This window comes from Capricornis sumatraensis, chromosome 20, assembly GCF_032405125.1.
Source record: "Capricornis sumatraensis isolate serow.1 chromosome 20, serow.2, whole genome shotgun sequence".
NCBI classification, from domain to species: domain Eukaryota; kingdom Metazoa; phylum Chordata; class Mammalia; order Artiodactyla; family Bovidae; genus Capricornis; species Capricornis sumatraensis.
In genome coordinates, this window is record NC_091088.1 from 2180462 (window position 1) to 2207463 (window position 27002).

The window sequence follows — 27002 nt, forward strand, 5'->3', positions numbered from 1 at the left end:
GGGAGACTCCAGAAGTACCCAAAGATCCATGTCAGCCCCTGAGAGGAATCCTCGGTTCCGGCCCTGACTCCACACAAGGTTTTTGGCCCCGGTATCGACGGGAGAGGAAGCCCGAGAGGCCCCCTAGCAACTCGCATGGGGACTGGCCTCTCCTGAGGCCACCAGGGCGGGTCCCTGAGGTCCCCATCGTAACTCGAGAACACCTGCCACAACTCGAGAAAATCCAGGAAGTTCTCCCTTCCAGGCGAGATGAGGCCTATTTCCGATGAGGCGTCTGGAGACTAATGACCCCTAACCTCTGGAACTTCGAAAGGGTCTTTCACACCTTTGCTGCAACTCAAGAAGTTCACCGCCATACCCGTCTCCACTCGAGAGGAAGCACGATGGTCCCGCCCACATCCAGAGGAGCCCCGTTTCCCCCTCTTAGCTCAAGATGAGGGATCCTTTCCCTGCTTTCAACGGGAAAGAATTCCCGGCGTTCCCGTCGCATCTCAAGAGTAGGCACTCTCAACAGCAAAGGCGAGAGGAACTCCATGGTCGTACCACGATTCCAAGAGACCCCCAGATGTCTCAGTCCATTCCAGAGGAACCTCTTTGCCCTGCACTGGCTCATCTTTCACACCGAGGATCGACTCACACCACGGTGGCACGTGGGACAGCCCTGTGGGAAAGCCTCGAGGGAAAGCCTCGAGGGAAAACCACAGATCCTTTGATCCACGCCACGGGAAGCGTGACATTGCTGCTACAGCCTGGAAGGAAAGCGCACGTGCATGCCCCCACTCGAGACGAGGCCTGACTCCCCTGGGGAGACTCCAGAAGTACCCAAAGATCCATGTAAGCCCGTGAGAGGAATCCTCGGTTCCGGCCCTGACTCCACACAAGGTTTTTGGCCCCGGTATCGATGTTAGAGGAATCCCGAAAGTCCCCCTAGCATCTCGCATGGGGACTGGCCGTTCCTGAGGCCACCAGGGCGGGTCCCTGAGGTCCCCGTCGTAACTCGAGAACACCTGCCGCAACTCGAGAAAATCCAGGAAGTTCTCCCTTCCAGGCGAGATGAGGCCTATTTCCGATGAGGCGTCGGGAGACTAATGACCCCTAACCTCTGGAACTTCGAAAGGGTCTTTCACACCCATGCTGCAACTCAAGAAGTTCACCGCCATTCCCGTCTCCACTCGAGAGGAAGCACGATGGTCCCGCCCACATCCAAAGGAGCCCCGTTTCCCCCTCGTAGCTCGAGATGAGGGATCCTTTCCCTGCTTTCAACGGGAAAGAATTCCCGGCGTTCCCGTCGCATGTCAAGAGGAGGCACTCTCAACAGGAAAGGTGAGAAGAACTCCATGGTAGTACCACCATTCCAAGAGTCCCCCAGATGTCTCAGTCCATTCCAGAGGAACCTCTTTGCCCTGCACTGGCTCATCTTTCACGCCGAGGATCGACTCACACCACGGTGGCACGTGGGACAGCCCTGTGGGAAAGCCTCGAGGGAAAGCCTCGAGGGAAAACCACAGATCCTTTGATCCACGCGATGGGAAGCGTGAGATTGCTGCTACAGCCTGGAAGGAAAGCGCACGTGCATGCCCCCACTCGAGACGAGGCCTGACTCCCCTGGGGAGACTCCAGAAGTACCCAAAGATCCATGTCAGCCCCTGAGAGGAATGCTCGGTTCCGGCCCTGACTCCACACAAGGTTTTTGGCCCCGGTGTCGACGGGAGAGGAATCCCGAGAGGCCCCCTAGCAACTCGCATGGGGACTGGCCTCTCCTGAGGCCACCAGGGCGGGTCCCTGAGATCCCCGTCGTAACTCGAGAACACCTGCCGCAACTCGAGAAAATCCAGGAAGTTCTCCCTTCCAGGCAAGATGAGGCCTATTTCCGATTAGGCGTCTGGAGACTAATGACCCCTAACCTCTGGAACTTCGAAAGGGTCTTTCACACCTTTCCTGCAACTCAAGAAGTTCAGCGCCATACCCGTCTCCACTCGAGAGGAAGCAGGATGGTCCCGCCCACATTCAGAGGAGCCCCGTTTCCCCCTCGTAGCTCGAGATGAGGGATCCTTTCCCTGCTTTCAACGGGAAAGAATTCCCGCCGTTCCCGTCGCATCTCAAGAGGAGGCACTCTCAACAGGAAAGGCGAGAGGAACTACATGGTCGTACCACCATTCCAAGAGACCCCCAGATGTCTCAGTCCATTCCAGAGGAACCTCTTTGCCCTGTACTGGCTCATCTTTCACGCCGAGGATCGACTCACACCACGGTGGCACGTGGGACAGCCCTGTGGGAAAGCCTCGAGGGAAAGCCTCGAGGGAAAACCACAGATCCTTTGATCCACGCCACGGGAAGCGTGACATTGCTGCTACAGCCTGGAAGGAAAGGGCACGTGCATGCCCCCACTCGAGACGTGGCCTGACTCCCCTGGGGAGACTCCAGAAGTACCCAAAGATCCATGTCAGCCCCTGAGAGGAATCCTCGGTTCCGGCCCTGACTCCACACAAGGATTTTGGCCCCGGTATCGACGGGAGAGGATTCCCGAGGTGCCCCCTAGCAACTCGCATGGGGACTGGCCGTTCCTGAGGCCACCAGGGCGGGTCCCTGAGGTCCCCGTCGTAACTCGAGAACACCTGCCGCAACTCGAGAAAATCCAGGAAGTTCTCCCTTCCAGGCGAGATGAGGCCTATTTCCGATGAGGCGTCTGGAGACGAATGACACCTAACCTCTGGAACTTCGAAAGGGTCTTTCACACCCTTGCTGCAACTCAAGAAGTTCACCGCCATACCCGTCTCCATTCGAGAGGAAGCACGATGGTCCCGCCCACATCCAGAGGAGCCCCGTTTCCCCCTCGTAGCTCGAGATGAGGGATCCTTTCCCTGCTTTCAACGGGAAAGAATTCCCGCCGTTCCCGTCGCATCTCAAGAGGAGGCACTCTCAACAGTAAAGGCGAGAGGAACTCCACGGTCGTACCATCATTCCAAGAGTCCCCCAGATGTCTCAGTCCATTCCAGAGGAACCTCTTTGCCCTGCACTGGCTCATCTTTCACGCCGAGGATCGACTCACACCACGGTGGCACGTGGGACAGCCCTGTGGGAAAGCCTCGAGGGAAAGCCTCGAAGGATAACCACAGATCCTTTGATCCACGCCACAGGAAGCGTGACATTGCTGCTACAGCCTGGAACAGAAGCAGACGTGCATGCCCTAACTCGAGACGAGGCCTGTCTCCCTGGCGAGCCTCCAGAAGTACCCAAAAATCCATATCAGCCCCTGAGAGGAATGCTCGGTTCCGGCCCTGACTCCACACAAGGTTTTTGGCCCAGGTATCGACGGGAGAGGAATCCCGAGAGGCCCCCTAGCAACTCGCTTGGGGACTGGCCTCTCCTGAGGCCACCAGGGCGGGTCCCTGAGGTCCCCGTCGTAACTCGAGAACACCTTCCGCAACTCGAGAAAATCCAGGAAGTTCTCCCTTCCAGGCGAGATGAGGCCTATTTCCGATGAGGCTTCTGGAGACTAATGACCCCTAATCTCTAAAACTTCGAAAGGGTCTTTCACACCCTTGCTGCAACTCAAGAAGTTCACCGCCATACCCGTCTCCACTCGAGAGGAAGCACGATGGTCCCGCCCACATCCAGAGGAGCCCCGTTTCCCCCTCGTAGCTCGAGATGAGGGATCCTTTCCCTGCTTTCAACGGGAAAGAATTCCCCGCGTTCCCGTCGCATCTCAAGAGGAGGCACTCTCAACAGGAAAGGCGAGAGGAACTCCATGGTCGTACCAGCATTCCAAGAGTCCCCCAGATGACTCAGTCCATTCCAGAGGAACCTCTTTGCCCTGCACTGGCTCATCTTTCACGCCGAGGATCGACTCACACCACGGTGGCTCGAGGGACTGCCCTGTGGGAAACCCTCGAGGGAAAGCCTCGAGGGAAAACCACAGATCCTTTGATCCACGCGACGGGAAGCGTGACATTGCTGCTACAGCCTGGAAGGAAAGCGCACGTGCATGCCCCCACTCGAGACGAGGCCTGACTCCCCTGGGGAGACTCCAGAAGTACCCAAATATCCATGTCAGCCCCTGAGAGGAATCCTCGGTTCCGGCCCTGACTCCACACAAGGTTTTTGGCCCCGGTATCGACGGGAGAGGAATCCCGAGAGGCCCCCTAGCAACTCGCTTGGGGACTGGCCTCTCCTGAGGCCACCAGGGCGGGTCCCTGAGGTCCCCGTCGTAACTCTAGAACACCTGCCGCAACTCGAGAAAATCCAGGAAGTTCTCCCTTCCAGGCGAGATGAGGCCTATTTCCGATGAGGCTTCTGGAGACTAATGACCCCTAATCTCTGGAACTTCGAAAGGGTCTTTCACACCCTTGCTGCAACTCAAGAAGTTCACCGCCATACCCGTCTCCACTCGAGAGGAAGCACGATGGTCCCGCCCACATCCAGAGGAGCCCCGTTTCCCCCTCGTAGCTCGAGATGAGGGATCCGTTCCCTGCTTTCAACGGGAAAAAATTCCTGGCGTTCCCGTCGCATCTCAAGAGGAGGCACTCTCAACAGGAAAGGCGAGAGGAACTCCATGGTTGTACCACCATTCCAAGAGTCCCCCAGATGTCTCAGTCCATTCCAGAGGAACCTCTTTGCCCTGCACTGGCTCATCTTTCACGCCGAGGATCGACTCACACCACGGTGGCACGTGGGACAGCCCTGTGGGAAAGCCTCGAGGGAAAGCCTCGAGGGAAAACCACAGATCCTTCGATCCACGCCACGGGAAGGGTGACATTGCTGCTACAGCCTGGAAGGAAAGCGCACGTGCATGCCCCCACTCGAGACGAGGCCTGACTCCACTGGGGAGACTCCAGAAGTACCCAAAGATCCATGTCAGCCCCTGAGAGGAATCCTCGGTTCCGGCCCTGACTCCACACAAGGTTTTTGGTCCCGGTATCGACGGGAGAGGAATCCCGAGAGGCCCCCTAGCAACTCGCATGGGGACTGGCCGTTCCTGAGGCCACCAGGGCGGGTCAGTGAGGTCCCCGTCGTAACACGAGAACACCTGCCACAACTCGAGAAAATCCAGGAAGTTTTCCCTTCCAGGCGAGATGAGGCCCATTTCCGATGAGGCGTCTGGAGACGAATGACACCTAACCTCTGGAACTTCGAAAGTGTCTTTCACACCCTTGCTGCAACTCAAGAAGTTCACCGCCATACCCGTCTCCAAGCGAGAGGAAGCACGATGGTCCCGCCCACATCCAGAGGAGCCCCGTTTCCCCCTCGTAGCTCGAGATGAGGGATCCTTTCCCTGCTTTCAACGGGAAAGAATTCCCGCCGTTCCCGTCGCATCTCAAGAGGAGGCACTCTCAACAGGAAAGGCGAGAGGAACTCCATGGTCGTACCACCATTCCAAGAGTCCCGCAGATGACTCAGTCCATTCCAGAGGAACCTCTTTGCCCTGCACTGGCTCATCTTTCACGCCGAGGATCGACTCACACCACGGTGGCACGTGGGACAGCCCTGTGGGAAAGCCTCGAGGGAAAGCCTCCAGGGAAAACCACAGATCCTTTGATCCACGCCACGGGAAGCGTGACATTGCTGCTACAGCCTGGAAGGAAAGCGCACGTGCATGCCCCCACTCGAGACGAGGCCTGACTCCCCTGGGGAGACTCCAGAAGTACCCAAAGATCCATGTCAGCCCCTGAGAGGAATCCTCGGTTCCGGCCCTGACTCCACACAAGGTTTTTGGCCCCGGTATCGACGGGAGAGGAATCCCGAGAGGCCCCCTAGCAACTCACATGGGGACTGGCCGTTCCTGAGGCCACCAGGGCGGGTCCCTGAGGTCCCCGTCGTAACTCGAGAACACCTGCCGCAACTCGAGAATATCCAGGAAGTTCTCCCTTCCAGGCGAGATGAGGCCTATTTCCGATGAGGCGTCTGGAGACTAATGACCCCTAATCTCTGGAACTTCGAAAGGGTCTTTCACACCCTTGCTGCAACTCAAGAAGTTCACCGCCATACCCGTCTCCACTCGAGAGGAAGCACGATGGTCCCGCCCACATCCAGAGGAGCCCCGTTTCCCCCTCGTAGATCGAGATGAGGGATCCTTTCCCTGCTTTCAACGGGAAAGAATTCCGGGCGTTCCCGACGCATCTCAAGAGGAGGCACTCTCAACAGGAAAGGCGAGAGGAACTCCATGGTCGTACCACCATTCCAAGAGTCTCCCAGATGTCTCAGTCCATTCCAGAGGAACCTCTTTGCCCTGCACTGGCTCATCTTTCACGCCGAGGATCGACTCACACCACGGTCGCACGTGGGACAGCCTTGTGGGAAAGCCTCGAGGGAAAGCCTCGAGGGAAAACCACAGATCCTTTGATCCACGCCACGGGAAGCGTGACATTGCTGCTACAGCCTGGAAGGAAAGCGCACGTGCATGCCCCCACTCGAGACGAGGCCTGACTGCCCTGGGGAGACTCCAGAAGTACCCAAAGATCCATGTCAGCCCCTGAGAGGAATGCTCGGTTCCGGCCCTGACTCCACACAAGGTTTCTGGCCCCGGTATCAACGGGAGAGGAATCCCGAGAGGCCCCCTAGCAACTCGCATGGGGACTGGCCGTTCCTGAGGCCACCAGGGCGGGTCCCTGAGGTCCCCGTCGTAACTCGAGAACACCTGCCGCAACTCGAGAAAATCCAGGAAGTTCTCCCTTCCAGGCGAGATGAGGCCTATTTCCGATGAGGCGTCTGGAGACTAATGACCCCTAACCTCTGGAACTTCGAAAGGGTCTTTCACACCCTTGCTGCAACTCAAGAAGTTCACCGCCATTCCCGTCTCCACTCGAGAGGAAGCACGATGGTCCCGCCCACATCCAGAGGAGCCCCGTTTCCCCCTCGTAGCTCGAGATGAGGGATCCTTTCCCTGCTTTCAACGGGAAAGAATTCCCGGCGTTCCCGTCGCATCTCAAGAGGAGGCACTCTCAACAGGAAAGGCGAGAGTAACTCCATGGTCGTACCACCATTCCAAGAGTCCCCCAGATGTCTCAGTCCATTCCAGAGGAACCTCTTTGCCCTGTACTGGCTCATCTTTCACGCCGAGGATCGACTCACACCACGGTGGCACGTGGGACAGCCCTGTGGGAAAGCCTCGAGGGAAAGCCTCGAGGGAAAACCACAGATCCTTTGATCCACGCCACGGGAAGCGTGACATTGCTGCTACAGCCTGGAAGGAAAGGGCACGTGCATGCCCCCACTCGAGACGAGGCCTGACTCCCCTGGGGAGACTCCAGAAGTACCCAAAGATCCATGTCAGCCCCTGAGAGGAATCCTCGGTTCCGGCCCTGACTCCACACAAGGATTTTGGCCCCGGTATCGACGGGAGAGGATTCCCGAGGTGCCCCCTAGCAACTCGCATGGGGACTGGCCTCTCCTGAGGCCACCAGGGCGGGTCCCTGAGGTCCCCGTCGTAACTCGAGAACACCTGCCGCAACTCGAGAAAATCCAGGAAGTTCTCCCTTCCAGGCGGGATGAGGCCTATTTCCGATGAGGCTTCTGGAGACTAATGACCCCTAATCTCTGGAACTTCGAAAGGGTCTTTCACACCCTTGCTGCAACTCAAGAAGTTCACCGCCATTCCCGTCTCCACTCGAGAGGAAGCACGATGGTCCCGCCCACATCCAGAGGAGCCCCGTTTCCCCCTCCTAGCTCGAGATGAGGGATCCTTTCCCTGCTTTCAACGGGAAAGAATTCACGGCGTTCCCGTCGCATCTCAAGAGGAGGCACTCTCAACAGGAAAGGCGAGAAGAACTCCATGGTAGTACCACCATTCCAAGAGTCCCCCAGATGTCTCAGTCCATTCCAGAGGAACCTCTTTGCCCTGCACTGGCTCATCTTTCACGCCGAGGATCGACTCACACCACGGTGGCACGTGGGACAGCCCTGTGGGAAAGCCTCGAGGGAAAGCCTCGAGGGAAAACCACAGATCCTTTGATCCACGCGACGGGAAGCGTGACATTGCTGCTACAGCCTGGAAGGAAAGCGCACGTGCGTGCCCCCACTCGAGACGAGGCCTCACTCCCCTGGGGAGACTCCAGAAGTACCCAAAGATCCATGTCAGCCCCTGAGAGGAATGCTCGGTTCCGGCCCTGACTCCACACAAGGTTTTTGGCCCCGGTATCGACGGGAGAGGAATCCCGAGAGGCCCCCTAGCAACTCGCATGGGGACTGGCCTCTCCTGAGGCCACCAGGGCGGGTCCCTGAGGTCCCCGTCGTAACTCGAGAACACCTGCCGCAACTCGAGAAAATCCAGGAAGTTCTCCCTTCCAGGCGAGATGAGGCCTATTTCCGATGAAGCGTCTGGAGACGAATGACCCCTAACCTCTGGAACTTCGAAAGGGTCTTTCACACCTTTGCTGCAACTCAAGAAGTTCACCGCCATACCCGTCTCCACTCGAGAGGAAGCACGATGGTCCCGCCCACATCCAGAGGAGCCCCGTTTCCCCCTCGTATCTCGAGATGAGGGATCCTTTCCCTGCTTTCAACGGGAAAGAATTCACGGCGTTCCCGTCGCATATCAAGAGGAGGCACTCTCAACAGGAAAGGTGAGAAGAACTCCATGGTAGTACCACCATTCCAAGAGTCCCCCAGATGTCTCAGTCCATTCCAGAGGAACCTCTTTGCCCTGCACTGGCTCATCTTTCACGCCGAGGATCGACTCACACCACGGTGGCACGTGGGACAGCCCTGTGGGAAAGCCTCGAGGGAAAGCCTCGAGGGAAAACCACAGATCCTTTGATCCACGCGATGGGAAGCGTGACATTGCTGCTACAGCCTGGAAGGAAAGCGCACGTGCATGCCCCCACTCGAGACGAGGCCTGACTCCCCTGGGGAGACTCCAGAAGTACCCAAAGATCCATGTCAGCCCCTGAGAGGAATGCTCGGTTCCGGCCCTGACTCCACACAAGGTTTTTGGCCCCGGTATCGACGGGAGAGGAATCCCGAGAGGCCCCCTAGCAACTCGCATGGGGACTGGCCGTTCCTGAGGCCACCAGGGCGGGTCCCTGAGGTCCCCGTCGTAACTCGAGAACACCTGCCGCAACTCGAGAAAATCCAGGAAGTTCTCCCTTCCAGGCGAGATGAGGCCTATTTCCGATGAGGCGTCTGGAGACGAATGACACCTAACCTCTGGAACTTCGAAAGGGTCTTTCACACCCTTGCTGCAACTCAAGAAGTTTACCGCCATACCCGTCTCCATTCGAGAGGAAGCACGATGGTCCCGCCCACATCCAGAGGAGCCCCGTTTCCCCCTCGTAGCTCGAGATGAGGGATCCTTTCCCTGCTTTCAACGGGAAAGAATTCCCGCCGTTCCCGTCGCATCTCAAGAGGAGGCACTCTCAACAGTAAAGGCGAGAGGAACTCCATGGTCGTACCACCATTCCAAGAGTCCCCCAGATGTCTCAGTCCATTCCAGAGGAACCTCTTTGCCCTGCACTGGCTCATCTTTCACGCCGAGGATCGACTCACACCACGGTGGCACGTGGGACAGCCCTGTGGGAAAGCCTCGAGGGAAAGCCTCGAAGGATAACCACAGATCCTTTGATCCACGCCACAGGAAGCGTGACATTGCTGCTACAGCATGGAAGGGAAGCAGACGTGCATGCCCTACTTCGAGACGAGGCCTGTCTCCCTGGCGAGCCTCCAGAAGTACCCAAAAATCCATATCAGCCCCTGAGAGGAATCCTCGGTTCCGGCCCTGACTCCACACAAGGATTTTGGCCCCGGTATCGACGGGAGAGGATTCCCGAGGTGCCCCCTAGCAACTCGCATGGGGACTGGCCTCTCCTGAGGCCACCAGGGCGGGTCCCTGAGGTCCCCGTCGTAACTCGAGAACACCTGCCGAAACTCGAGAAAATCCAGGAAGTTTTCCCTTCCAGGCTGGATGAGGCCTATTTCCGATGAAGCGTCTGGAGACTAATGACCCCTAACCTCTGGAACTTCGAAAGGGTCTTTCACACCCTTGCTGCAACTCAAGAAGTTCACCGCCATTCCCGTCTCCACTCGAGAGGAAGCACGATGGTCCCGCCCACATCCAGAGGAGCCCCGTTTCCCCCTCGTAGCTCGAGATGAGGGATCCTTTCCCTGCTTTCAACGGGAAAGAATTCCCGGCGTTCCCGTCGCATCTCAAGAGGAGGCACTCTCAACAGGAAAGGTGAGAAGAACTCCATGGTAGTACCACCATTCCAAGAGTCCCCCAGATGTCTCAGTCCATTCCAGAGGAATCTCTTTGCCCTGAACTGGCTCATCTTTCACGCCGAGGATCGACTCACACCACGGTGGCACGTGGGACAGCCCTGTGGGAAAGCCTCGAGGGAAAGCCTCGAGGGAAAACCACAGATCCTTTGATCCACGCGACGGGAAGCGTGACATTGCTGCTACAGCCTGGAAGGAAAGCGCACGTGCATGCCCCCACTCGAGACGAGGCCTGAGTCCCCTGGGGAGACTCCAGAAGTACCCAAAGATCCATGTCAGCCCCTGAGAGGAATGCTCGGTTCCGGCCCTGACTCCACACAAGGTTTTTGGCCCCGGTATCGACGGGAGAGGAATCCCGGTAGGCCCCCTAGCAACTCGCATGGGGACTGGCCTCTCCTGAGGCCACCAGGGCGGGTCCCTGAGGTCCCCGTCGTAACTGGAGAACACCTGCCGCAACTCGAGAAAATCCAGGAAGTTCTCCCTTCCAGGCGAGATGAGGCCTATTTCCGATGAGGCGTCTGGAGACGAATGACACCTAACCTCTGGAACTTCGAAAGGGTCTTTCACACCCTTGCTGCAACTCAAGAAGTTCACCGCCATACCCGTCTCCATTCGAGAGGAAGCACGATGGTCCCGCCCACATCCAGAGGAGCCCCGTTTCCCCCTCGTAGCTCGAGATGAGGGATCCTTTCCCTGCTTTCAACGGGAAAGAATTCCCGCCGTTCCCGTCGCATCTCAAGAGGAGGCACTCTCAACAGGAAAGGCGAGAGGAACTCCATGGTCGTACCACCATTCCAAGAGTCCCGCAGATGACTCAGTCCATTCCAGAGGAACCTCTTTGCCCTGCACTGGCTCATCTTTCACGCCGAGGATCGACTCACACCACGGTGGCACGTGGGACAGCCCTGTGGGAAAGCCTCGAGGGAAAGCCTCCAGGGAAAACCACAGATCCTTTGATCCACGCCACGGGAAGCGTGACATTGCTGCTACAGCCTGGAAGGAAAGCGCACGTGCATGCCCCCACTCGAGACGAGGCCTGACTCCCCTGGGGAGACTCCAGAAGTACCCAAAGATCCATGTCAGCCCCTGAGAGGAATCCTCGGTTCCGGCCCTGACTCCACACAAGGTTTTTGGCCCCGGTATCGACGGGAGAGGAATCCCGAGAGGCCCCCTACCAACTCACATGGGGACTGGCCGTTCCTGAGGCCACCAGGGCGGGTCCCTGAGGTCCCCGTCGTAACTCGAGAACACCTGCCGCAACTCGAGAATATCCAGGAAGTTCTCCCTTCCAGGCGAGATGAGGCCTATTTCCGATGAGGCGTCTGGAGACTAATGACCCCTAATCTCTGGAACTTCGAAAGGGTCTTTCACACCCTTGCTGCAACTCAAGAAGTTCACCGCCATACCCGTCTCCACTCGAGAGGAAGCACGATGGTCCCGCCCACATCCAGAGGAGCCCCGTTTCCCCCTCGTAGATCGAGATGAGGGATCCTTTCCCTGCTTTCAACGGGAAAGAATTCCGGGCGTTCCCGACGCATCTCAAGAGGAGGCACTCTCAACAGGAAAGGCGAGAGGAACTCCATGGTCGTACCACCATTCCAAGAGTCTCCCAGATGTCTCAGTCCATTCCAGAGGAACCTCTTTGCCCTGCACTGGCTCATCTTTCACGCCGAGGATCGACTCACACCACGGTCGCACGTGGGACAGCCTTGTGGGAAAGCCTCGAGGGAAAGCCTCGAGGGAAAACCACAGATCCTTTGATCCACGCCACGGGAAGCGTGACATTGCTGCTACAGCCTGGAAGGAAAGCGCACGTGCATGCCCCCACTCGAGACGAGGCCTGACTCCCCTGGGGAGACTCCAGAAGTACCCAAAGATCCATGTCAGCCCCTGAGAGGAATGCTCGGTTCCGGCCCTGACTCCACACAAGGTTTCTGGCCCCGGTATCAACGGGAGAGGAATCCCGAGAGGCCCCCTAGCAACTCGCATGGGGACTGGCCGTTCCTGAGGCCACCAGGGCGGGTCCCTGAGGTCCCCGTCGTAACTCGAGAACACCTGCCGCAACTCGAGAAAATCCAGGAAGTTCTCCCTTCCAGGCGAGATGAGGCCTATTTCCGATGAGGCGTCTGGAGACTAATGACCCCTAACCTCTGGAACTTCGAAAGGGTCTTTCACACCCTTGCTGCAACTCAAGAAGTTCACCGCCATTCCCGTCTCCACTCGAGAGGAAGCACGATGGTCCCGCCCACATCCAGAGGAGCCCCGTTTCCCCCTCGTAGCTCGAGATGAGGGATCCTTTCCCTGCTTTCAACGGGAAAGAATTCCCGGCGTTCCCGTCGCATCTCAAGAGGAGGCACTCTCAACAGGAAAGGCGAGAGTAACTCCATGGTCGTACCACCATTCCAAGAGTCCCCCAGATGTCTCAGTCCATTCCAGAGGAACCTCTTTGCCCTGTACTGGCTCATCTTTCACGCCGAGGATCGACTCACACCACGGTGGCACGTGGGACAGCCCTGTGGGAAAGCCTCGAGGGAAAGCCTCGAGGGAAAACCACAGATCCTTTGATCCACGCCACGGGAAGCGTGACATTGCTGCTACAGCCTGGAAGGAAAGGGCACGTGCATGCCCCCACTCGAGACGAGGCCTGACTCCCCTGGGGAGACTCCAGAAGTACCCAAAGATCCATGTCAGCCCCTGAGAGGAATCCTCGGTTCCGGCCCTGACTCCACACAAGGATTTTGGCCCCGGTATCGACGGGAGAGGATTCCCGAGGTGCCCCCTAGCAACTCGCATGGGGACTGGCCTCTCCTGAGGCCACCAGGGCGGGTCCCTGAGGTCCCCGTCGTAACTCGAGAACACCTGCCGCAACTCGAGAAAATCCAGGAAGTTCTCCCTTCCAGGCGGGATGAGGCCTATTTCCGATGAGGCTTCTGGAGACTAATGACCCCTAATCTCTGGAACTTCGAAAGGGTCTTTCACACCCTTGCTGCAACTCAAGAAGTTCACCGCCATTCCCGTCTCCACTCGAGAGGAAGCACGATGGTCCCGCCCACATCCAGAGGAGCCCCGTTTCCCCCTCCTAGCTCGAGATGAGGGATCCTTTCCCTGCTTTCAACGGGAAAGAATTCACGGCGTTCCCGTCGCATCTCAAGAGGAGGCACTCTCAACAGGAAAGGCGAGAAGAACTCCATGGTAGTACCACCATTCCAAGAGTCCCCCAGATGTCTCAGTCCATTCCAGAGGAACCTCTTTGCCCTGCACTGGCTCATCTTTCACGCCGAGGATCGACTCACACCACGGTGGCACGTGGGACAGCCCTGTGGGAAAGCCTCGAGGGAAAGCCTCGAGGGAAAACCACAGATCCTTTGATCCACGCGACGGGAAGCGTGACATTGCTGCTACAGCCTGGAAGGAAAGCGCACGTGCGTGCCCCCACTCGAGACGAGGCCTCACTCCCCTGGGGAGACTCCAGAAGTACCCAAAGATCCATGTCAGCCCCTGAGAGGAATGCTCGGTTCCGGCCCTGACTCCACACAAGGTTTTTGGCCCCGGTATCGACGGGAGAGGAATCCCGAGAGGCCCCCTAGCAACTCGCATGGGGACTGGCCTCTCCTGAGGCCACCAGGGCGGGTCCCTGAGGTCCCCGTCGTAACTCGAGAACACCTGCCGCAACTCGAGAAAATCCAGGAAGTTCTCCCTTCCAGGCGAGATGAGGCCTATTTCCGATGAAGCGTCTGGAGACTAATGACCCCTAACCTCTGGAACTTCGAAAGGGTCTTTCACACCTTTGCTGCAACTCAAGAAGTTCACCGCCATACCCGTCTCCACTCGAGAGGAAGCACGATGGTCCCGCCCACATCCAGAGGAGCCCCGTTTCCCCCTCGTATCTCGAGATGAGGGATCCTTTCCCTGCTTTCAACGGGAAAGAATTCACGGCGTTCCCGTCGCATATCAAGAGGAGGCACTCTCAACAGGAAAGGTGAGAAGAACTCCATGGTAGTACCACCATTCCAAGAGTCCCCCAGATGTCTCAGTCCATTCCAGAGGAACCTCTTTGCCCTGCACTGGCTCATCTTTCACGCCGAGGATCGACTCACACCACGGTGGCACGTGGGACAGCCCTGTGGGAAAGCCTCGAGGGAAAGCCTCGAGGGAAAACCACAGATCCTTTGATCCACGCGATGGGAAGCGTGACATTGCTGCTACAGCCTGGAAGGAAAGCGCACGTGCATGCCCCCACTCGAGACGAGGCCTGACTCCCCTGGGGAGACTCCAGAAGTACCCAAAGATCCATGTCAGCCCCTGAGAGGAATGCTCGGTTCCGGCCCTGACTCCACACAAGGTTTTTGGCCCCGGTATCGACGGGAGAGGAATCCCGAGAGGCCCCCTAGCAACTCGCATGGGGACTGGCCGTTCCTGAGGCCACCAGGGCGGGTCCCTGAGGTCCCCGTCGTAACTCGAGAACACCTGCCGCAACTCGAGAAAATCCAGGAAGTTCTCCCTTCCAGGCGAGATGAGGCCTATTTCCGATGAGGCGTCTGGAGACGAATGACACCTAACCTCTGGAACTTCGAAAGGGTCTTTCACACCCTTGCTGCAACTCAAGAAGTTTACCGCCATACCCGTCTCCATTCGAGAGGAAGCACGATGGTCCCGCCCACATCCAGAGGAGCCCCGTTTCCCCCTCGTAGCTCGAGATGAGGGATCCTTTCCCTGCTTTCAACGGGAAAGAATTCCCGCCGTTCCCGTCGCATCTCAAGAGGAGGCACTCTCAACAGTAAAGGCGAGAGGAACTCCATGGTCGTACCACCATTCCAAGAGTCCCCCAGATGTCTCAGTCCATTCCAGAGGAACCTCTTTGCCCTGCACTGGCTCATCTTTCACGCCGAGGATCGACTCACACCACGGTGGCACGTGGGACAGCCCTGTGGGAAAGCCTCGAGGGAAAGCCTCGAAGGATAACCACAGATCCTTTGATCCACGCCACAGGAAGCGTGACATTGCTGCTACAGCATGGAAGGGAAGCAGACGTGCATGCCCTACTTCGAGACGAGGCCTGTCTCCCTGGCGAGCCTCCAGAAGTACCCAAAAATCCATATCAGCCCCTGAGAGGAATCCTCGGTTCCGGCCCTGACTCCACACAAGGATTTTGGCCCCGGTATCGACGGGAGAGGATTCCCGAGGTGCCCCCTAGCAAGTCGCATGGGGACTGGCCTCTCCTGAGGCCACCAGGGCGGGTCCCTGAGGTCCCCGTCGTAACTCGAGAACACCTGCCGAAACTCGAGAAAATCCAGGAAGTTTTCCCTTCCAGGCTGGATGAGGCCTATTTCCGATGAGGCTTCTAGAGACTAATGACCCCTAACCTCTGGAACTTCGAAAGGGTCTTTCACACCCTTGCTGCAACTCAAGAAGTTCACCGCCATTCCCGTCTCCACTCGAGAGGAAGCACGATGGTCCCGCCCACATCCAGAGGAGCCCCGTTTCCCCCTCGTAGCTCGAGATGAGGGATCCTTTCCCTGCTTTCAACGGGAAAGAATTCCCGGCGTTCCCGTCGCATCTCAAGAGGAGGCACTCTCAACAGGAAAGGTGAGAAGAACTCCATGGTAGTACCACCATTCCAAGAGTCCCCCAGATGTCTCAGTCCATTCCAGAGGAATCTCTTTGCCCTGCACTGGCTCATCTTTCACGCCGAGGATCGACTCACACCACGGTGGCACGTGGGACAGCCCTGTGGGAAAGCCTCGAGGGAAAGCCTCGAGGGAAAACCACAGATCCTTTGATCCACGCGACGGGAAGCGTGACATTGCTGCTACAGCCTGGAAGGAAAGCGCACGTGCATGCCCCCACTCGAGACGAGGCCTGAGTCCCCTGGGGAGACTCCAGAAGTACCCAAAGATCCATGTCAGCCCCTGAGAGGAATGCTCGGTTCCGGCCCTGACTCCACACAAGGTTTTTGGCCCCGGTATCGACGGGAGAGGAATCCCGGTAGGCCCCCTAGCAACTCGCATGGGGACTGGCCTCTCCTGAGGCCACCAGGGCGGGTCCCTGAGGTCCCCGTCGTAACTGGAGAACACCTGCCGCAACTCGAGAAAATCCAGGAAGTTCTCCCTTCCAGGCGAGATGAGGCCTATTTCCGATGAGGCGTCTGGAGACGAATGACACCTAACCTCTGGAACTTCGAAAGGGTCTTTCACACCCTTGCTGCAACTCAAGAAGTTCACCGCCATACCCGTCTCCATTCGAGAGGAAGCACGATGGTCCCGCCCACATCCAGAGGAGCCCCGTTTCCCCCTCGTAGCTCGAGATGAGGGATCCTTTCCCTGCTTTCAACGGGAAAGAATTCCCGCCGTTCCCGTCGCATCTCAAGAGGAGGCACTCTCAACAGTAAAGGCGAGAGGAACTCCATGGTCGTACCACCATTCCAAGAGTCCCCCAGATGTCTCAGTCCATTCCAGAGGAACCTCTTTGCCCTGCACTGGCTCATCTTTCACGCCGAGGATCGACTCACACCACGGTGGCACGTGGGACAGCCCTGTGGGAAAGCCTCGAGGGAAAGCCTCGAAGGATAACCACAGATCCTTTGATCCACGCCACAGGAAGCGTGACATTGCTGCTACAGCATGGAAGGGAAGCAGACGTGCATGCCCTAACTCGAGACGAGGCCTGTCTCCCTGGCGAGCCTCCAGAAGTACCCAAAAATCCATATCAGCCCCTGAGAGGAATCCTCGGTTCCGGCCCTGACTCCACACAAGGATTTTGGCCCCGGTATCGACGGGAGAGGATTCCCGAGGTGCCCCCTAGCAAGTCGCATGGGGACTGGCCTCTCCTGAGGCCACCAGGGCGGGTCCCTGAGGTCCCCGTCGTAAATCGAGAACACCTGCCGCAACTCGAGAAAATCCAGGAAGTTTTCCCTTCCAGGCTGGATGAGGCCTATTTCCGATGAGGCTTCTGGAGACTAATGACACCTAACCTCTGGAACTTCGAAAGGGTCTTTCACACCCTTGCTGCAACTCAAGAAGTTCACCGCCATTCCCGTCTCCACTCGAGAGGAAGCACGATGGTCCCGCCCACATCCAGAGGAGCCCCGTTTCCCCCTCGTAGCTCGAGATGAGGGATCCTTTCCCTGCTTTCAACGGGAAAGAATTCCCGGCGTTCCCGTCGCATCTCAAGAGGAGGCACTCTCAACAGGAAAGGTGAGAAGAACTCCATGGTAGTACCACCATTCCAAGAGTACCCCAGATGTCTCAGTCCATTCCAGAGGAATCTCTTTGCCCTGCACTGGCTCATCTTTCACGCCGAGGATCGACTCACACCACGGTGGCACGTGGGACAGCCCTGTGGGAAAGCCTCGAGGGAAAGCCTCGAGGGAAAACCACAGATCCTTTGATCCAGGCGACGGGAAGCGTGACATTGCTGCTACAGCCTGGAAGGAAAGCGCACGTGCATGCCCCCACTCGAGACGAGGCCTGAGTCCCCTGGGGAGACTCCAGAAGTACCCAAAGATCCATGTCAGCCCCTGAGAGGAATGCTCGGTTCCGGCCCTGACTCCACACAAGGTTTTTGGCCCCGGTATCGACGGGAGAGGAATCCCGGGAGGCCCCCTAGCAACTCGCATGGGGACTGGCCTCTCCTGAGGCCACCAGGGCGGGTCCCTGAGGTCCCCGTCGTAACTCGAGAACACCTGCCGCAACTCGAGAAAATCCAGGAAGTTCTCCCTTCCAGGCGAGATGAGGCCTATTTCCGATGAGGCGCCTGGAGACGAATGACACCTAACCTCTGGAACTTCGAAAGGGTCTTTCACACCCTTGCTGCAACTCAAGAAGTTCACCGCCATACCCGTCTCCATTCGAGAGGAAGCACGATGGTCCCGCCCACATCCAGAGGAGCCCCGTTTCCCCCTCGTAGCTCGAGATGAGGGATCCTTTCCCTGCTTTCAACGGGAAAGAATTCCCGCCGTTCCCGTCGCATCTCAAGAGGAGGCACTCTCAACAGTAAAGGCGAGAGGAACTCCATGGTCGTACCACCATTCCAAGAGTCCCCCAGATGTCTCAGTCCATTCCAGAGGAACCTCTTTGCCCTGCACTGGCTCATCTTTCACGCCGAGGATCGACTCACACCACGGTGGCACGTGGGACAGCCCTGTGGGAAAACCTCGATGGAAAGCCTCGAAGGATAACCACAGATCCTTTGATCCACGCCACAGGAAGCGTGACATTGCTGCTACAGCCTGGAAGGAAAGCAGACGTGCATGCCCTAACTCGAGACGAGGACTGTCTCCCTGGCGAGACTCCAGAAGTACCCAAAAATCCATATCAGCCCCAGAGAGGAATCCTCGGTTCCGGCCCTGACTCCACACAAGGATTTTGGCCCCGGTATCGACGGGAGAGGAATCCCGAGGTGCCCCCTAGCAACTCGCATGGGGACTGGCCTCTCCTGAGGCCACCAGGGCGGGTCCCTGATGTCCCCGTCGTAACTCGAGAACACCTGCCGCAACTCGAGAAAATCCAGGAAGTTTTCCCTTCCAGGCTGGATGAGGCCTATTTCCGATGAGGCTTCTGGAGACTAATGACCCCTAACCTCTGGAACTTCGAAAGGGTCTTTCACACCCTTGCTGCAACTCAAGAAGTTCACCGCCATTCCCGTCTCCACTCGAGAGGAAGCACGATGGTCCCGCCCACATCCAGAGGAGCCCCGTTTCCCCCTCGTAGCTCGAGATGAGGGATCCTTTCCCTGCTTTCAACGGGAAAGAATTCCCGGCGTTCCCGTCGCATCTCAAGAGGAGGCACTCTCAACAGGAAAGGCGAGAGGAACTCCATGGTCGTACCACCATTCCAAGAGTCCCCCAGATGACTCAGTCCATTCCAGAGGAACCTCTTTGCCCTGCACTGGCTCATCTTTCACGCCGAGGATCGACTCACACGACGGTGGCACGTGGGACAGCCCTGTGGGAAAGCCTCGAGGGAAAGCCTCGAGGGAAAACCACAGATCCTTTGATCCAAGCCACGGGAAGCGTGACATTGCTGCTAGAGCCTTGGAGGAAAGCGCACGTGCATGCCCCCACTCGAGACGAGGCCTGACTCCCCTGGGGAGACTCCAGAAGTACCCAAAGATCCATGTCAGCCCCTGAGAGGAATCCTCGGTTCCGGCCCTGACTCCACACAAGGTTTTTGGCCCCGGTATCGACGGGAGAGGAAGCCCGAGAGGCCCCCTAGCAACTCGTATGGGGACTGGCCTCTCCTGAGGCCACCAGGGCGGGTCCCTGAGGTCCCCATCGTAACTCGAGAACACCTGCCGCAACTGGAGAAAATCCAAGAAGTTCTCCCTTCCAGGCGAGATGAGGCCTATTTCCGATGAGGCGTCTGGAGACTAATGACACCTAACCTCTGGAACTTCGAAAGGGTCTTTCACACCCTTGCTGCAACTCAAGAAGTTCACGGCCATACCCGTCTCCACTCGAGAGGAAGCACGATGGTCCCGCCCACATCCAGAGGAGCCCCGTTTCCCCCTCGTAGCTCGAGATGAGGGATCCTTTCCCTGCTTTCAACGGGAAAGAATTCCCGGCGTTCCCGTCGCATCTCAAGAGGAGGCACTCTCAACAGGAAAGGCGAGAGGAACTCCATGGTCTTACCACCATTCCAAGAGTCCCCCAGATGTCTCAGTCCATTCCAGAGGAACCTCTTTACCCTGCACTGGCTCATCTTTCACGCCGAGGATCGATTCACACCACGGTGGCACGTGGGACAGCCCTGTGGGAAAGCCTCGAGGGAAAGCCTCGAGGGAAAACCACAGATCCTTTGATCCAAGCCTCGGGAAGCGTGACATTGCTGCTAGAGCCTTGGAGGAAAGCGCACGTGCATGCCCCCACTCGAGACGAGGCCTGACTTCCCTGGGGACACTCCAGAAGTACCCAAAGATCCATGTCAGCCCCTGAGAGGAATCCTCGTTTCCGGCCCTGACTCCACACAAGGTTTTTGGCCCCGGTATCGACGGGAGAGGAATCCCGAGAGGCCCCCTAGCAACTCGCATGCGGACTGGCCTCTCCTGAGGCCACCAGGGCGGGTCCCTGAGGTCCCCGTCGTAACTCGAGAACACCTGCCGCAACTCGAAAAAATCCAGGAAGTTCTCCCTTCCAGGCGAGATGAGGCCTATTTCCGATGAGGCGTCTGGAGACTAATGACCCCTAACCTCTGGAACTTCGAAAGGGTCTTTCACACCTTTGCTGCAACTCAAGAAGTTCACCGCCATACCCGTCTCCACTCGAGAGGAAGCACGATGGTGCCACCGACATCCAGAGGAGCCCCGTTTCCCCCTCGTAGCTCGAGATGAGGGATCCTTTCCCTGCTTTCAACGGGAAAGAATTCACGGCGTTCCCGTCGCATCTCAAGAGGAGGCACTCTCAACAGGAAAGGCGAGAGGAACTCCATGGTCGTACCACCATTCCAAGAGTCCCCCAGATGTCTCAGTCCATTCCAGAGGAACCTCTTTGCCCTGCACTGGCTCATCTTTTACGCCGAGGATCGACTCACACCACGGTGGCACGTGGGACAGCCCTGTGGGAAAGCCTCGAGGGAAAGCCTCGAGGGAAAACCACAGATCCTTTGATCCACGCGACGGTTAGCGTGACATTGCTGCTACAGCCTGGAAGGAAAGCGCACGTGCATGCCCCCACTCGAGACGAGGCCTGACTCCCCTGGGGAGACTCCAGAAGTACCCAAAGTTCCATGTCATCCCCTGAGAGGAATCCTCGGTTCCGGCCCTGACTCCACACAAGGTTTTTGTCCCCGGTATCGACGGGAGAGGAATCCCGAGAGGCACCCTAGCAACTCGCATGGGGACTGGCTTCTCCTAAGGCCACCAGTGCGGGTCCCTGAGGTCCCCGTCGTAACTCTAGAACACCTGCCGCAACTGGAGAAAATCCAGGAAGTTCTCCCTTCCAGGCGAGATGAGGCCTATTTCCGATGAGGCGTCTGGAGACTAATGACACCTAACCTCTGGAACTTCGAAAGGGTCTTTCACACCTTTCCTGCAACTCAAGAAGTTCACCGCCATACCAGTCTCCACTCGAAAGGAAGCACGATGGTCCCGCACACATCCAGAGGAGCCCCGTTTCCCCCTCGTAGCTCGAGATGAGGGATCCTTTCCCTGCTTTAAACGGAAAGAATTCCCGGCGTTCCCGTCGCATCTCACGAGGAGGCACTCTCAACAGGAAAGGCGAGAGGAACTCCATGGTCGTACCACCATTCCAAGAGTCCCGCAGATGACTCAGTCCATTCCAGAGGAACCTCTTTGCCCTGCACTGGCTCATCTTTCACGCCGAGGATCGACTCACACCACGGTGGCACGTGGGACAGCCCTGTGGGAAAGCCTCGAGGGAAAGCCTCGAGGGAAAACCACAGATCCTTTGATCCACGCCACGGGAAGCGTGACATTGCTGCTACAGCCTGGAAGGAAAGCGCACGTGCATGCCCCCACTCGAGACGAGGCTTGAATCCCCTGGGGAGACTCCAGAAGTTCCCAAAGATCCATGTCAGCCCCTGAGAGGAATCCTCGGTTCCGGCCCTGACTCCACACAAGGTTTTTGGCCCCGGTATCAACGGGAGAGGAATCCCGAGAGGCCCCCTAGCAACTCACACGAGGACTGGCCGTTCCTGAGGCCACCAGGGCGGGTCGCTGAGGTCCCCGTCGTAACTCGAGAACACCTGCCGCAACTCGAAAATATCCAGGAAGTTCTCCCTTCCAGGCGAGATGAGGCCTATTTCCCAGGAGGCTTCTGGAGACTAATGACCCCTAATCTCTGGAATTTCGAAAGGGTCTTTCACACCCTTGCTGCAACTCAAGAAGTTCACCGCCATACCCGTCTCCACTCGAGAGGAAGCACGATGGTCCCTCCCACATCCAGAGGAGCCCCGTTTCCCCCTCGTAGCTCGAGATGAGGGATCCTTTCCCTGCTTTCAACGGGAAAGAATTCCCGGCGTTCCCGTCGCATCTCAAGAGGAGGCACTCTCAACAGGAAAGGCGAGAAGAACTCCATGGTCGTACCACCATTCCAAGAGTCCCCCAGATGTCTCAGTCCATTCCAGAGGAACCTCTTTGCCCTGCACTGGCTCATCTTTCACGCCCAGGATCGACTCACACCACGGTCGCACGTGGGACAGCCTTGTGGAAAAGCCTCGAGGGAAAGCCTCGAGGGAAAACCACAGATCCTTTGATCCACGCGACGGGAAGCGTGACATTGCTGCTACAGCCTGGAAGGAAAGCGCACGTGCATGCCCCCACTCGAGACGAGGCCTGACTCCCCTGAGGAGACTCCACAAGTACCCAAAGATCAATGTCAGCCCCTGAGAGGAATCCTCGGTTCCGGCCCTGACTCCACACAAGGTTTTTGGAGCCGGTATCGACGGGAGAGGAATCCCGAGAGGCCCCCTAGCAACTCGCATGGGGACTGGCCTCTCCTGAGGCCACCAGGGCGGGTCCCTGAGGTCCCCGTCGTAACTCGAGAACACCTGCCGCAACTGGAGAAAATCCAGGAAGTTCTCCCTTCCAGGCGAGATGAGGCCTATTTCCGATTAGGCGTCTGGAGACTAATGACACCTAACCTCTGGAGCTTCGAAAGGGTCTTTCACACCCTTGCTGCAACTCAAGAAGTTCACCGCCATACCCGTCTCCACTCGAGAGGAAGCACGATGGTCCCGCCCACATCCAGAGGAGCCCCGTTTCCCCCTCGTAGCTCGAGATGAGGGATCCTTTCCCTGCTTTCAACGGGAAAGAATTCCTGGCGTTCCCGTCGCATCTCAAGAGGAGGCACTCTCAACAGGAAAGCCGAGAAGAACTCCATGGTCGTACCACCATTCCAAGAGTCCCCCAGATGCCTCAGTCCATTCCAGAGGAACCTCTTTGCCCTGCACTGGCTCATCTTTCACGCCGAGGATCGACTCACACCACGGTGGCACGTGGTACAGCCTTGTGGGAAAGCCTCGAGGGAAAGCCTCGAGGGAAAACCACAGATCCTTTGATCCACGCGACGGGAAGCGTGACATTGCTGCTACAGCCTGGAAGGAAAGCGCACGTGCATGCCCCCACTCGAGACGAGGCCTGACTCCCCTGGGGAGACTCCAGAAGTACCCAAAGATCCATGTCAGCCCCTGAGAGGAATGCTCGGTTCCGGCCCTGACTCCACACAAGGTTTTTGGCCCCGGTATCGACGGGAGAGTAATCCCGAGAGGCCCCCTAGCAACTCGCATGGGGACTGGCCTCTCCTGAGGCCACCAGGGCGGGTCCCTGAGGTCCCCGTCGTAACTCGAGAACACCTGCCGCAACTCGAGAAAATCCAGGAAGTTCTCCCCTCCAGGCGAGATGAGGCCTATTTCCGATGAGGCGTCTGGAGACTAATGACCCCTAACCTCTGGAACTTCGAAAGGGTCTTTCACACCCTTGCTGCAACTCAAGAAGTTCACCGCCATTCCCGTCTCCACTCGAGAGGAAGCACGATGGTCCCGCCCACATCCAGAGGAGCCCCGTTTCCCCCTCGTAGCTCGAGATGAGGGATCCTTTCCCTGCTTTCAACGGGAAAGAATTCCCGGCGTTCCCGTCGCATCTCAAGAGGAGGCACTCTCAACAGGAAAGGTGAGAAGAACTCCATGGTCGTACCAGCATTCCAAGAGTCCCCCAGATGTCTCAGTCCATTCCAGAGGAACCTCTTTGCCCTGCACTGGCTCATCTTTCACGCCGAGGATCGACTCACACCACGGTGGCACGTGGGACAGCCCTGTGGGAAAGCCTCGAGGGAAAGCCTCGAGGAAAAACCACAGATCCTTTGATCCACGACACGGGAAGCGTGACATTGCTGCTACAGCCTGGAAGGCAAGCGCACGTGCATGCCCCCACTCGAGACGAGGCCTGACTCCCCTGGGGAGACTCCAGAAGTACCCAAAGATCCATGTCAGCCCCTGAGAGGAATCCTCGGTTCCGGCCCTGACCCACACAAGGTTTTTGGCCCCGGTATCGACGGGAGAGGAATCCCGAGAGGCCCCCTAGCAACTCGCTTGGGGACTGGCCTCTCCTGAGGCCACCAGGGCGGGTCCCTGAGGTCCCCGTCGTAAATCGAGAACACCTGCCGCAACTCGAGAAAATCCAGGAAATTCTCCCTTCCAGGCGAGATGAGGCCTATTTCCGATGAGGCTTCTGGAGACTAATGACCCCTAACCTCTGGAACTTCGAAAGGGTCTTTCACACCCTTGCTGCAACTCAAGAAGTTCACCGCCATACCCGTCTCCACTCGAGAGGAAGCACGATGGTCCCGCCCACATCCAGAGGAGCCCCGTTTCCCCCTCGTAGCTCGAGATGAGGGATCCTTTCCCTGCTTTCAACGGGAAAGAATTCCCGGCGTTCCCGTCGCATCTCAAGAGGAGGCACTCTCAACAGGAAAGGCGAGAGGAACTCCATGGTCGTACCACCATTCCAAGAGTCCCCCAGATGTCTCAGTCCATTCCAGAGGAACCTCTTTGCCCTGCACTGGCTCATCTTTCACGCCGAGGATCGACTCACACCACGGTGGCACGTGGGACAGCCCTGTGGGAAAGCCTCGAGGGAAAGCCTCGAGGGAAAACCACAGATCCTTTGATCCACGCGACGGGAAGCGTGACATTGCTGCTACAGCCTGGAAGGAAAGCGCACGTGCATGCCCCCACTCGAGACGAGGCCTGACTCCCCTGGGGAGACTCCAGAAGTACCCAAAGATCCATGTCAGCCCCTGAGAGGAATCCTCGGTTCCGGCCCTGACTCCACACAAGGTTTTTGGCTCCGGTATCGACGGGAGAGGAATCCCGAGAGCCCCCCTAGTAACTCGCATGGGGACTGGCCGTTCCTGAGGCCACCAGGGCGGGTCCCTGAGGTCCCCGTCGTAACTCTAGAACACCTGCCGCAACTCGAGAAAATCCAGGAAGTTCTCCCTTCCAGGCGAGATGAGGCCTATTTCCGATGAGGCGTCTGGAGACTAATGACACCTAACCTCTGGAACTTCGAAAGGGTCTTTCACACCCTTGCTGCAACTCAAGAAGTTCACCGCCATACCCGTCTCCACTCGAGAGGAAGCACGATGGTCCCGCCCACATCCAGAGGAGCCCCGTTTCCCCCTCGTAGCTCGAGATGAGGGATCCTTTCCCTGCTTTCAACGGGAAAGAATTCCCGGTGTTCCCGTCGCATCTCAAGAGGAGGCACTCTCAACAGGAAAGGCGAGAGGAACTCCATGGTCGTACCACCATTCCAAGAGTCCCCCAGATGTCTCAGTCCATTCCAGAGGAAGCTCTTTGTACTGCACTGGCTCATCTTTCACGCCGAGGATCGACTCACACCACGGTGGCACGTGGGACAGCCCTGTGGGAAAGCCTCGAGGGAAAGCCTCGAGGGAAAACCACAGATCCTTTGATCCACGCGACGGGAAGCGTGATATTGCTGCTACAGCCTGGAAGGAAAGCGCACGTGCATGCCCCCACTCGAGACGAGGCCTGACTCCCCTGGGGAGACTCCAGAAGTACCCAAAGATCCATGTCAGCCCCTGAGAGGAATCCTCGGTTCCGGCCCTGACTCCACACAAGGTTTTTGGCCCCGGTATCGACGGGAGAGGAATCCCGAGAGGCCCCCTAGCAACTCGCATGGGGACTGACCTCTCCTGAGGCCACCAGGGCGGGTCCCTGAGCTCCCCGTCGTAACTCGAGAACACCTGCCGCAACTCGAGAAAATCCAGGAAGTTCTCCCTTCCAGGCGAGATGAGGCCTATTTCCGATGAGGCGTCTGGAGACTAATGCCACCTAACCTCTGGAACTTCGAAAGGTTCTTTCACACCCTTGCTGCAACTCAAGAAGTTCACCGCCATACCCGTCTCCACTCGAGAGGAAGCACGATGGTCCCGCCCACATCCAGAGGAGCCCCGTTTCCCCCTCGTAGCTCGAGATGAGGGATCCTTTCCCTGCTTTCAACGGGAAAGAATTCCCGGCGTTCCCGTCGCATCTCAAGAGGAGGCACTCTCAACAGGAAAGGCGAGAGGAACTCCATGGTCGTACCACCATTCCAAGAGTCCCCCAGATGTCTCAGTCCATTCCAGAGGAACCTCTTTGCCCTGCACTGGCTCATCTTTCACGCCGAGGATCGACTCACACCACGGTCGCACGTGGGAAAGCCTTGTGGGAAAGCCTCGAGGGAAAGCCTCGAGGGAAAACCACAGATCCTTTGATCCACGCGACGGGAAGCGTGACATTGCTGCTACAGCCTGGAAGGAAAGCGCACGTGCATGCCCCCACTCGAGACGAGGCCTGACTCCCCTGGGAAGACTCCAGAAGTACCCAAAGATCCATGTCAGCCCCTGAGAGGAATCCTCGGTTCCGGCCCTGACTCCACACAAGGTTTTTGGCCCCGGTATCGACGGGAGAGGAATCCCGAGAGGCCCCCTAGCAACTCGTATGGGGACTGGCCTCTCCTGAGGCCACCAGGGCGGGTCCCTGAGGTCCCCGTCGTAACTCGAGAACACCTGCCGCAACTCGAGAACATCCAGGAAGTTCTCCCTTCCAGGCGAGATGAGGCCTATTTCCGATGAGGCGTCTGGAGACTAATGACACCTAACCTCTGGAACTTCGAAAGGGTCTTTCACACCCTTGCTGCAACTCAAGAAGTTCACCGCCATTCCCGTCTCCACTCGAGAGGAAGCACGATGGTCCCGCCCACATCCAGAGGAGCCCCGTTTCCCCCTCGTAGCTCGAGATGAGGGATCCTTTCCCTGCTTTCAACGGGAAAGAATTCCCGGC